Genomic DNA, 11,154 nt, shown 5'->3' with positions numbered 1-11,154 from the left:
AGTAATTCAAGGGGCTTCACAAAACAGGAAAAAGGAATTAAAATCGCAATACGTAACAGTGGATAGATTAAAAACATACATAACCATTGTAAAGTTTACTTTAAAAGAAAGAAAAGAGAAAAGAAAATGAAAATATGTGTCCATAAGGACCTTTCAGTTATATACACGGCTAAACAGGAATGTTTTGAGTCTAGAGTTCTAGTCAGGACTCGAGCAGCAGCGTTCTGGACGTACTGAAGCTGTTTTACAGCTTGTTTTAGGAGGCCAGTGAGCAGGCCGTTACAGTAATCTAACCTACTGGAGACAAATGCATGAAGAAGGATCTCCAGGTCTGGCTTTGACATTATGTTTTTGATTTTGGCAATTTTCTTTGGTTGTTAAAATGCTGCTGATGTTACTGACTTGATATGGCTGTTAAAGTTCAGGTCAGAGTCCATGATGACCCCTAGGTTTCTGACTTGATTTGAAGGTTTTAGAGACAGAGAGTGAAGGTCAGTGTTATGTAGCTCAGTTAATTATTTCAAAATTTGTCCTTAAAGCTTTGTGAAACTGTCAAAAACTTACCATAGCTATTCAGCTTTATTAATATATTATCTTTATTAACAGATATTTTCAGACAAACTTTGCTGACTTGAGGAGAAATTCCAAACAAGTTAAAGGTAATCCTAAAAAAATGGAAGGTTTTGGATTTATTCTTTAAGGTTGATTGAATTTCAAACCACATTCTTATCAGTTGGTTCCTTTGGTGAAGACTGTCAGGCACCTTGTGGTTCCTATGCTGGACACAGGCTCAGCAGCCCGTGAACGACTCATTGGGGAATTTAAGGTGCCTTTGCGTAAATCCTCACAGGAATAGAGAACTTTTTTTTTTTTATATAAGGGATTAACATGTGGATTTCATTGCCTCCAAACTTCAAACTAAACTGAAGGTGTGATTCCCAAAGTAAAAGCCTGTCTGGGCCGGAGCAGTCATGCAGCCATAAATAACCTTCCACTTCTCCTTTACGGTGTTGTTGCGTTGTCTGTTATTTGGCAGTGCATTTCATGGCCCTCTCCTGTTTAGCACTTTTGTACATTTACTACGTATTTGTGAACTGACCTTTACCTTTCTTCATGCTGCATTTTATGGGATGGCAAGACCCATTTGTGAGCAGGCATTGCAAATAATCCCAGGTGATGAATCCTGAGATGTGCAGCATTTGTTAACAGTTGGCCAAGAATACAGAAAAACACAAGTAGTTAGACTACTTGAACTTAAACACCCACTCAGACGAAAATGTAGCTTTTGGTGCTTTTTTTTTTTTTTTTTACCAAGTATTTTTCTGTTGATGGAGGTCATATAGACCCTTTGCATGTGATGCCACAGAGCCTGACATTTTGGGAGTCGGTTTGTAGGACTTGCCACGAATCGATCTTTTGCCGTCCACTCAACTGTCTACGTTTCATCAGTTCCCTCTGTCCTGTTGGCAAGCCAAATTGAAGGGCTGCAAGGTCTGCCACAGACCAGAACCGACGTCTGGTGCCTCTCCTTACGGAGCCCCCTCCCGCACCAACACACACACACACACACACATTACTAAGATGCATTCTTAAATATTGACCAAATACAAAAATATTCCTATTATAACAATGTAATGAGCATAAATCGCATTAATATTGCAATGTTAATGTATCCTCCAAATGGTGCAGGTAAAGATAATAGAGACTAGAGAAACAAACAACTCAGGTACATTCAGGCTCTGTAGGAACCTGTGATGCTGCTTCCTCACATTTACATGTTTTTGGGAAAAGTTTGGGTGTTTTCCTTAATTCGATCACTGTTAAAAGCAAAATAAAATTTCAAAAAAAGCACTGTTTAAGTACCAGTGATCTAATGATCTATTCTGACTCGTGAGATTTTACGCCAGAACTGAACGACTCAGCCAGGATGTGTTTCAAATTGCAAAACGCTCATGGCGTTCCGTTTGAGAGACCTCGCAGATTTTGAAACGTACTCCACGCAGACAGAGAGGCACTGCAGACACTGATCTTTCGCTGATTTATGGTCGCCGTGTAAAAACTATTTATGAGTCCCAGAAGTGAGGTAGTGAGCTAGCCTAAAAGTTCAGAGCTAAGTTGGCAAGTGTAGCATTGCATTAGTTGCATAAAGCGTTTGATTAAATTTAACCTAAAGTCACCAAAACAGCAAAAAGCGGTTTATCGAAGAGGTAGCACAGATTTATGGGCGATCTGCCAAAACTGACAATTATGATGTAATTCCAAACTGCACGCGTGCAGTGAGTGATGGTGGGGAAATGATTCAGGTTGGAAGGATTCATCGAACACCAGGACCAGATAAAACTGAAACGGTACCCATCAATAAAAATGTATTACTTTTACGACAAATAAAACGCACAACAAAAAAAAGTTTCAATTAAAGTTATGTTGGTTTTTTTTATATAAAATGCCAATAACTACTTCTACTACTACTATGTAAATGTGTATGTTTGTATATATAATACGAGAGCAAAAAAGTGTTTTTTTGTGTCGGCAATGGTTCATGCTTCTAGGTTTCACTTTTGGTTCATCAGCAATAAAAGCACAGTCAAGGAGAGAAGAAAACCTCCAAACTTCAATCTATCTTTTGTTAAAGTTTCTAGGTTTAGCGTTAGTTTGCACATCGCCTTTGCTTTGATGGTGGCTTGGCTGTCCATAAAACCTTTTATATTACTCGCTGAAAGCAAGGGAAGGCCGTCACTTGCTATTCTGATGTTACATCAGGCGGCGTGGAGGATCATATCTGCCAGGCTGACAAAGCCTTATTGCCTGCACTTTCCACATGAAGGCTTTCAGATATGCTCCAGTTCAAAGTCTGAAGCTGTTCCCAGGAAATAAATTGTGTGTCTGATTGTCATAGTGAGGAAGAGGAAGAGTACACTTTGTTTAGATGGAATGGAGGTTTAGACTATATTGCCATAAGTCCAGTTTGCATTCTCTGTTGGTCTTAGCTGGGCTTGAGATGGTCATTTTTAAACCAACCTCTCCCTTAAATCTTCTGTACCTGACCGTGGCTTCTTTAACTCTGCATTTGGTCGTGGTGGCTTGTTAATTGACTGCATTCTTCATCCCCACTGTGAGAATAAAAAGCAATCATCTTGGCTATTTCTGTAGAAATAGGCTGCTTTTGTACTGGCAGAAAGTGTATTCAGAAAGAAAAATGGTGTTGGAACTAGCTTACAGATGCGGATATCTTTGTGAAGCTGAAAAGAGCAGTAAAGTGTTGTTTTTTTCACCTTTAGCTATTTTAGATACATGTACGATATCAACAAAAGAAAAAAAAAATGTTTTTGTGATAGAGTTGGGGTATAAAAAAAAATATAGACACAATTTTCCTTTAGTAATGTGCCACTAGATCTTGGCCAATCCAATTACTGGACATGGTTTCCTCTGTAACTGTCTTTTCCAGAGCAGCTCCTGAAGTATCCACTCTAATTGGCCTAATGCAAAACACCTGAGCTCTCCTGTTCCAGACTCTAGTGGGCAGTCGGTTTGTTCCTCCAGTCTGCTGTTCCAGTTATCCTTCCCTCCAGGTTTTCTGACTTACTGACCTTTTTTTTTTTTGTCATTTGACATCTGAATCCATTTCATCTCTTTCCTGGACCTCCTAACTGGATTCCTCCACCCTCCATTTGGTTCCAGTGAACTCAGTTTGGTGATTCCACTGATGACTCCTGCTCCCTTTGGCTCTGTAAGTCTGACCTTCTGCTTTTTCACTCCGTCCTGCAAAACTTTATCACTGGACTCCAAACTGAATTATTTGGGTTTTGCTTGACTTGTTCACCTTGACTCTCAGTTGGCCTGTATATTTGAGCAGTAATGACATCCCAGGTCTTTGCTGCTGTCACTGGTTATTATTCTAATGTTAGTTAATTTGGTCTCTGATTGAGTCAGAAAAAGTCCTTCTTCAAGACACGCCAACACTCCAGTTTAGAGCCTCTGGATAACTTTAGTATTTCTTCTTTTCTTTTCTTCTTGTTTTGGTACTTAGCAACACATGTTATATATGATTATTTGTGAATTTATCTTATAAATTTTTAACAAAGTACCTGTTTGTTTATCTCTGGAGTATTTAAACAGTTTGCTTTATAATTCACCTGGTAATTTATCTAAAAACTGTTTTGGTAGCAGGGTTTGATGTCAAATTGTTTAGTAAGAACTGAACTTTTTTTTTTAATATATAGATTTTTTTCCTTATACTACATATTAATTAAACTATGAACCCCATATTGTGCCAAAAACTCAGTTCAGAGTAGTAAATTGTATTTTTTTAACTGCAAAATCCCCAAAATTGATATTAAAAAAAAAGTTTAACTAAAGATGAAATTTGTAGAACAAAAAAAAAAAAAAAATTCCAACACAGCTTAGACAAGGTCAAAACAAAATGACAAACATCTAAAAAAAGGAGAACATTTATTAGCATTTTATCACAGTTGTGTCATAACTTGTTTTAAACCAAAAAATGTCAAATCTTGCAAAATTTTGAGTTATTCACGTAAAATTTTGACTAAAAACTATATTATTGGGGCGGGGGGGTCTGTGTCATTCAAATGTCATTGTAAAAAGCCTATGCTACTGGCAAACTCAGAAAAATTGTCAACAAAGTGAATGTGACTATTTTTGATGAATTATTTGATGAATATTTGTCCTCTACAGGTATGTTTAAATCAACACATTTACACTTTTATTTAAAGTCGGTTTAAAAAAGAATGCAAAAAATTGTAACGCCCCCCGTCCTCGTTGGGCATTCAGTAGGTGATCATGTCATGTTTGTAGTTTGTTGTATTGTCACATTTTGTATTTTAGTGTGTTGAAAAACAGCATCCTGCTTGTGGGCAGATTGTGTGGGAGTGGGGTCACTGTGCAGTTTTCCTGACTAATACACACATTTTATCTGTTTATGCCAAAGGAATTTAACATAAAGTCTTCAGACTTAAAAGAAAAATTACATTTAGTGTTAAAACATTACTCAATTCAAACAATTTACTGTTTCAGCTGCTACAGTACTATGTTGCTCTATGTTACCCCACCTTTACACTGCAGGACGTCTGCTTCTAGTGCAACAGTAATCTCACCCTCTTCCAGGTGTAATGCTGGAATGTCTGTGACACTAGAGGACAATCGCCACAATCAGTCCTTATCCCTTTGTACTCTCTGAACTCAACGATGCGTTTATTATTTATTTCGGTCGTTGAAGATGATGTCGGAATGATGCCATTAGTATCATTTTCGATCCAAATTTAACGTTTCAAAAAGGTTATTAGTTTTGAAATTTTTGGTTCAAAACAAAAACAAAAACATATCAGAGGTATGACACATAATTACAATAACAGGGGTGTCAAAATCCAGGCCTCGAAGGCCAATAAGGAACATCAATGGTGGGTTGGTTAAAAAACATGCTGGACACCAGGGGCCTCATTTATAAACGTTGCGTACGCACAAAAGAAGGCGTACGCCACTCTCTACGCAATAGTTGAGATTTATAAAAAGCAAACTTGACGGGAAAATGTGCGGTCCTCCACACAAGCTCTGACCCAGGCGTACGCACAAAAACGGGTGAAATGTGAAACGGCGACGCCGTCGGCAGATGGAAGAAACACGTGAAAGTGAAAATGACAATACTGCCTCTCATAAATAACATGAAGACTTCACAAAGCAAGTCTTACAATTAACAGCCTACAAACACCCGTTTGATCGATCAGCAGTGAAACAAAGAAAAAAAAAATCAAACGAAAATTACAACAGAAATTCAAATGAACACTTATTTGCAGAAAGAAAAGTGAATATGTTCTGCAATATTGGCATGTTGTGCAATTCATCCTAATAAATAATATAGTTAACAGAACGAAATAATGTACAAAACTGATAGACAGCAAGAAGACTTGCAAACGAGGATGAGTGGCTTATGAGCCGGTTCCAACTTCTTCAAACCGTCCCCTTGGACCTCTGCGGGCTTTTGGGCCAGCTTTACAGAAGAGCACTCGGAGGAACCACGCGTGTCACCCGGTGCATCTGCCCCCCCCCCCCCCCCCCCCCCCCCCCCCCCCCCCCCCCCGATGGAGCACTAGACGATTTTTTGCCTCGACTTTGATGTCCGACCATTTCTTTTTTATTTCGGCCAGGGTCCGAGGTTGTGAGGCTACAGCATTTACGGCGTCTGCCGCCGTTTGCCACTCACGTGCCTTTTTGGCATTAGTAATGCCCAACCTGTTCCCTCCAAACAACATTTTCTCCTCTTTTCCACCTCGCCAACGATAACTTCAACTTCACATTGAGTGAAGTTACGTTTTTTTGATTTCCTCTCTGTGTTTGCCATGATTTCGCAAGCCATGAATATTAATTTGTGGGCGTTTTGCGGACTATTTAAGGGCAACTATGGGCGTGTCATGAAGCCGCAAAAGATGCGCTGCATTTAAAATTGGTTGTGATTTATCAAGGGAAAGATGCGTAGGATGTGCGTGCGCACGATTTTATAAATCAGAATATTTCTGTGCGTACGCACGTCCTATGTTTCATCCGTACGCCACTTCTGACGCAAATCCTACGCAAAGTTTTATAAATGAGGCCCCAGGAGTCCATGAAATATTTTATGTGTTTAGTGGAAGTTGGCCTGATTTTCTTTTTTTGTTTGTTTTTATTACATTTTTTACTAATTTTTTCAATCTGTTTTGACCTTTCTGGATTTATACATGTTTATTTTGTCTGTGCACCTTTTTAACTTTTGTTGTAAAACACAAAAACTCTTCTCAATGTTTAAAGTTCTAGCCAAAAAAAAAAATAAAAGAGAAAATTGAATATTCTGAATTGAGTTGTTTTTTACAGTTTCAGGTTTACAGAGGAATTGTTGTGCAATATAGAAAAATAAATTCTTAAGCATTGCCACAAAAAAATAGATAAATTATTGGAGCAAATTCTAAAACAGTAAAAAATGCTTAAGACCTCAGACTATAAAAGGTTCAAAAGATTCCCTATGGCTATTATTCAGTAGATGTCAGGAAAAAGAAGGTCTAAAGTCCTACTGCACTCTTGGAGGACAAACATGAACTGACCCAGAAAACGCCTTGACATCCTTTTGAGCTATGGTAACTCAACAGCTTGTGTTAACTTGCAGGCAAAAAAGGGAAAAAAATTGAATCACTGAAATTCTATGTTTATTAAAAAAGAAAGTGACTTCTTTTTAATGTTACATCACAAGGCTATTGTTATATATCGCATATATAAAAGCTCAAGGGAATAGACATATAAAGGCTGAGACCTCAGGGGTTAAACGCTTTAGTTAATGATGGTTTAAAAAAAATATTTTGAAATCTAAGGCTGGAGCAAATTGAATCTTCCATTTTGCCTAAAGGTTTCAATTGACAGCATTCTTTGATTTTCTTTTATGAAAAAAAAAATCGTGTTTTGGTTTTCACAGTTTCAGAGATTCCAGTCAGAATAACAAATCCCTTTTTTGTTCAATTTTATTCTTCATTTAATTTACCCACTTTACTTAAAAGGAGGATGACATGTGTCTTAAGGCAAGAGGCAGAAGATGGACTTGATGAATTTGTCCTATTTTTTTGGGTATGACTTCGAAAAGGTCCTTCAATTAGCCAATTATAGCTGCTAATCAAGACAAGACCTAAAGATGTGTAGAGTCCCTCCACAGCGCTCACGTCTTCAAACTCTCAGCTCTTTGGTATCAGGGTCTCCAGGCTCTTTGGAAATCTGGTCATCTGTAACATAGCAGATGGTGTTTGGTGGGATTTTTGTTGAAAGTGGTTGGACACAGGGAAGACAGCAGACAACGTCTTTAAGGATCTAAAAGAGACTGTGTGCATCAACGTGGGTGGAGTGGGAGTTTGGACAGAATCAGAGCTATTTAAGAACAGCATTTCATTTCATTTATTTTATACACATAGTCAGCTGGATCTGATGTTGGTACTTACTAAAGAAAAAAAACAAAAAAAAACAAGACAGAATGTATAGGTGCACACTTTGTTCTGCTTGAAGCTTTGACCACACAAAACTGAGCTATTTTTCTTTACAAGGCATGTCACACCCGCGTTTCCTTCGAAGAAAAAAATCTTTCAGATCAGATTCAGTCTGGGAAATAAAAGGACATTGCAAAAGAGACTAGGCCACTGCGAGAACTTATACCTGCTTTTTCGAGCCATTTGAGATGAAAGCTTTAAGGTTACAAGCGTGTATGCAAACATTCCTCAAGGTTCCACTGATTATGACAAGTCTTCGAGGTCTTAAAAGCACAAAGCAGTCCCAGGCCATCACAGTACCACCCCTATGTTTTATTCTTGATGCATCACAAAGCTTAAGAGATAGTCAAGTTGTCTTTCATGTAAGATGCCCTAATGGTACTTTTTCATGCTTAAATATTGTCCTTGAATCTCATTTGTGGATTTAAGATTGTTAAATGGAGACTGCAGTTCTTTAGTATTTTTTTTCTTCTCAAGAATGTCCTCTTATGGTTATTTTTGGAAACATTTTGGCCAGCTGGTCACTCATGGTAGGGTTGTCAACTGTTTCAGGTTTTGTCCTTTTTTCATTTTCCATTGAATTGACCATTCGTCAACCTGATTCCTGATAATGACTCTGTCACCTGCTGTTAAATTTTTATTTTTTATTTTATTTCCTCCACTTTGACAGCTTCTGTTTGAGCAATGGAAAAAGCAAAACTCTTTTTTTCCGTTCTTTTCTACCCAAAACTGAAATGCAGTTTCCTTTCCGTTTTAGTATGTCATTTACAAAAAAAGTGTAGAAGCAAAACTTAAACGGAAGGATGAATGTGTTCATAAAAAGTCGGAACATCGTGTCTGATACAAGCATCTGTAGCATAAAAGAATCATACATGTCAGAATCGCATTGCTTAGGGTTGAAGATAACATTTTTATGAAGTACAGCAGTATTAGATTAAACTAGATTGTACAGGTGTACTTTTCATATACCGTATTTTCCGGACTATAAGTCGCCCTTTTTTGCGACTTTTCTGTGTTTTTTTTCTATTTTATAATGCATTTTTGGGCTGATGTGACTTATACTCCGCAGCGACTTATAGTCCGCAAAATACGGTAGTTTTCATCTGAATTATCTTTGGAAAAATGAGAGAAAAGTATTACAACTCAGTACAATCTTGTTTTTGTTTTTTGGTTTATTTCAAGATTTATTTAGTTTAATTCTGTTAAGTTAAAACCGTTTTTAGTTCTTTACGTTTTGTTTTAATAGGAAGGTGGAGCCGCATCAAGAAACGGCAAACGCTGGAACATCTGAAGAAAAAATGAAAACTGTGAAGTTTTTGATTGAAATGCATTAAAGGACGGCCGACTCTGGACATCATCGCGTCATCCCAAAGACTGCAGGATGTAAGGTCAGTAATCTCTGTGGCATAGACGATCTTGTCCATGACATGTTACCATTTTGATTGTCATAGTCAGCAAGTATTGTGTATATTTTTTTCAGTTTGAATGGTTAGGTTCATTTCATAAAGGAAAAGCAAGGATTACAGTTGAGCCATATTCACGAAGAACCATGCAAAACAGACAAGCTGACGTGATCTCAGTCCCATGGCCTCGACAGTCCTCGTCTCCATGGGGATAATTGCTAAAAAGCCTTTAGCTTCAAAGAAGGCAGCTCAAAGATGACCTTGAAGATGACTTTAGATGTTCTGTTTGTACATACGTGGTTGTGCCATGAACTCTATTATGAACGGGGGCAAATAATTAAAAAAACTGAGTGAATAAGTCACAGGTCATTAAAAACGACTTTTACATGGTCTTGAAGCAGACATAGAAACACTGTGGTGGGCAGACAGTGTCCTCTTCTTCAGATTAATCTGTAAAAAACACACATCTAATTAAAAGACTGGGATGAGTGTGCCCCAGGACTTGGCACGACTCCACACGGTGTGTGTCTGTGTGTGTTGGAGAAGGAAGATAGCCGAGCATTTTATCTCTGTTACAGCACATGTGGTTCTGTCCACGGCGCAGATGACGGTGACAACTGGTGGTTGAACCGAAGTATGAAGCATAAAATTGTCAACCAGAATAAAACGGAGCCATCCGTGGTCACGCTTTTTGGCATAAAAATGTTCAAAAGAGAACCCTGTAACAATAATTTGCAGTTATTCGGTGCCGAAAAATGTAAGGATTGCAATAACAGGTTGATTAAGTGTGGGGTGCTAAACCAGTTAACCTTTTTCAGGTATAAAAAAATCAAACAATCCAGGCTATTATATGAAAAATTGTTATTATTTTAAAATATGACAAAAACCGTTCATTTTTTTTAGCGTATTGAATTAACCATTAACACATTTTTTTAATTATAGTTTTAATAAAGTTTTAGTATATCAAAATTACATCTGTTCCATGAGGTTTTTTTTCTTTTCCACAAACTGTTTTTTAGCTTTTAATTTTTAGGAACAAGTACAGAAATAAAGAAAAATAAAATAAACAGTTACATGACATAAACCATGTACAAAGCAATAAAGCAACAGTAATAAAGACACTATGGGACTGCAAAAGTGTACAAAAAAAACGTAATTTTGACCAGCGCAAAAAAACAGTTTTATGAGTTTTGTTTGGACAAACTTTTATTTTGGTAGCCACAGATTACAGCTTAACTGGCCAAGATGTGTCACCATTTGTCAACACTGAAAACAAGTTAACTTTTGTTTTTAATAACCCTACATCGTTTCCTTTTTCTAACGTTCGTTATGCTGAGTTTACCCGCCTTTATTAAAAAATACAACAAAACAGTATTTGTTTTAATTACTGACAAACTCTGTATACAAACCAGTTTTTTTTTGTTATAAACACATTATTTTGTGAAATTTCTAGAACAAATTGACTTAGAAAACATTTTTTTCAATGATTCATTAAAAGTTGCCACCAATGTCTTTTGTACTGTGCATTAAATTAAACAACTCCATGATTAAAAATATGAAACAATGAGATTGAACTATATTATTTATTTTATTTGCTATTATAAAGCGCAAACTGACAACTCTAAAAAGAACTCACAATTAACCCAGGAAGATAGTTTTTGGTAAGTGTTGTCAATTACAGATCACAAAGACATACTTTTGTTTTGTAGCTTTATTTATTTATTTATCACTGTTTTAATCGC

Source organism: Oryzias latipes, chromosome 2, assembly GCF_002234675.1.
Source record: "Oryzias latipes chromosome 2, ASM223467v1".
Taxonomy (NCBI): domain Eukaryota; kingdom Metazoa; phylum Chordata; class Actinopteri; order Beloniformes; family Adrianichthyidae; genus Oryzias; species Oryzias latipes.
This window is presented reverse-complemented; position numbering follows the sequence as displayed.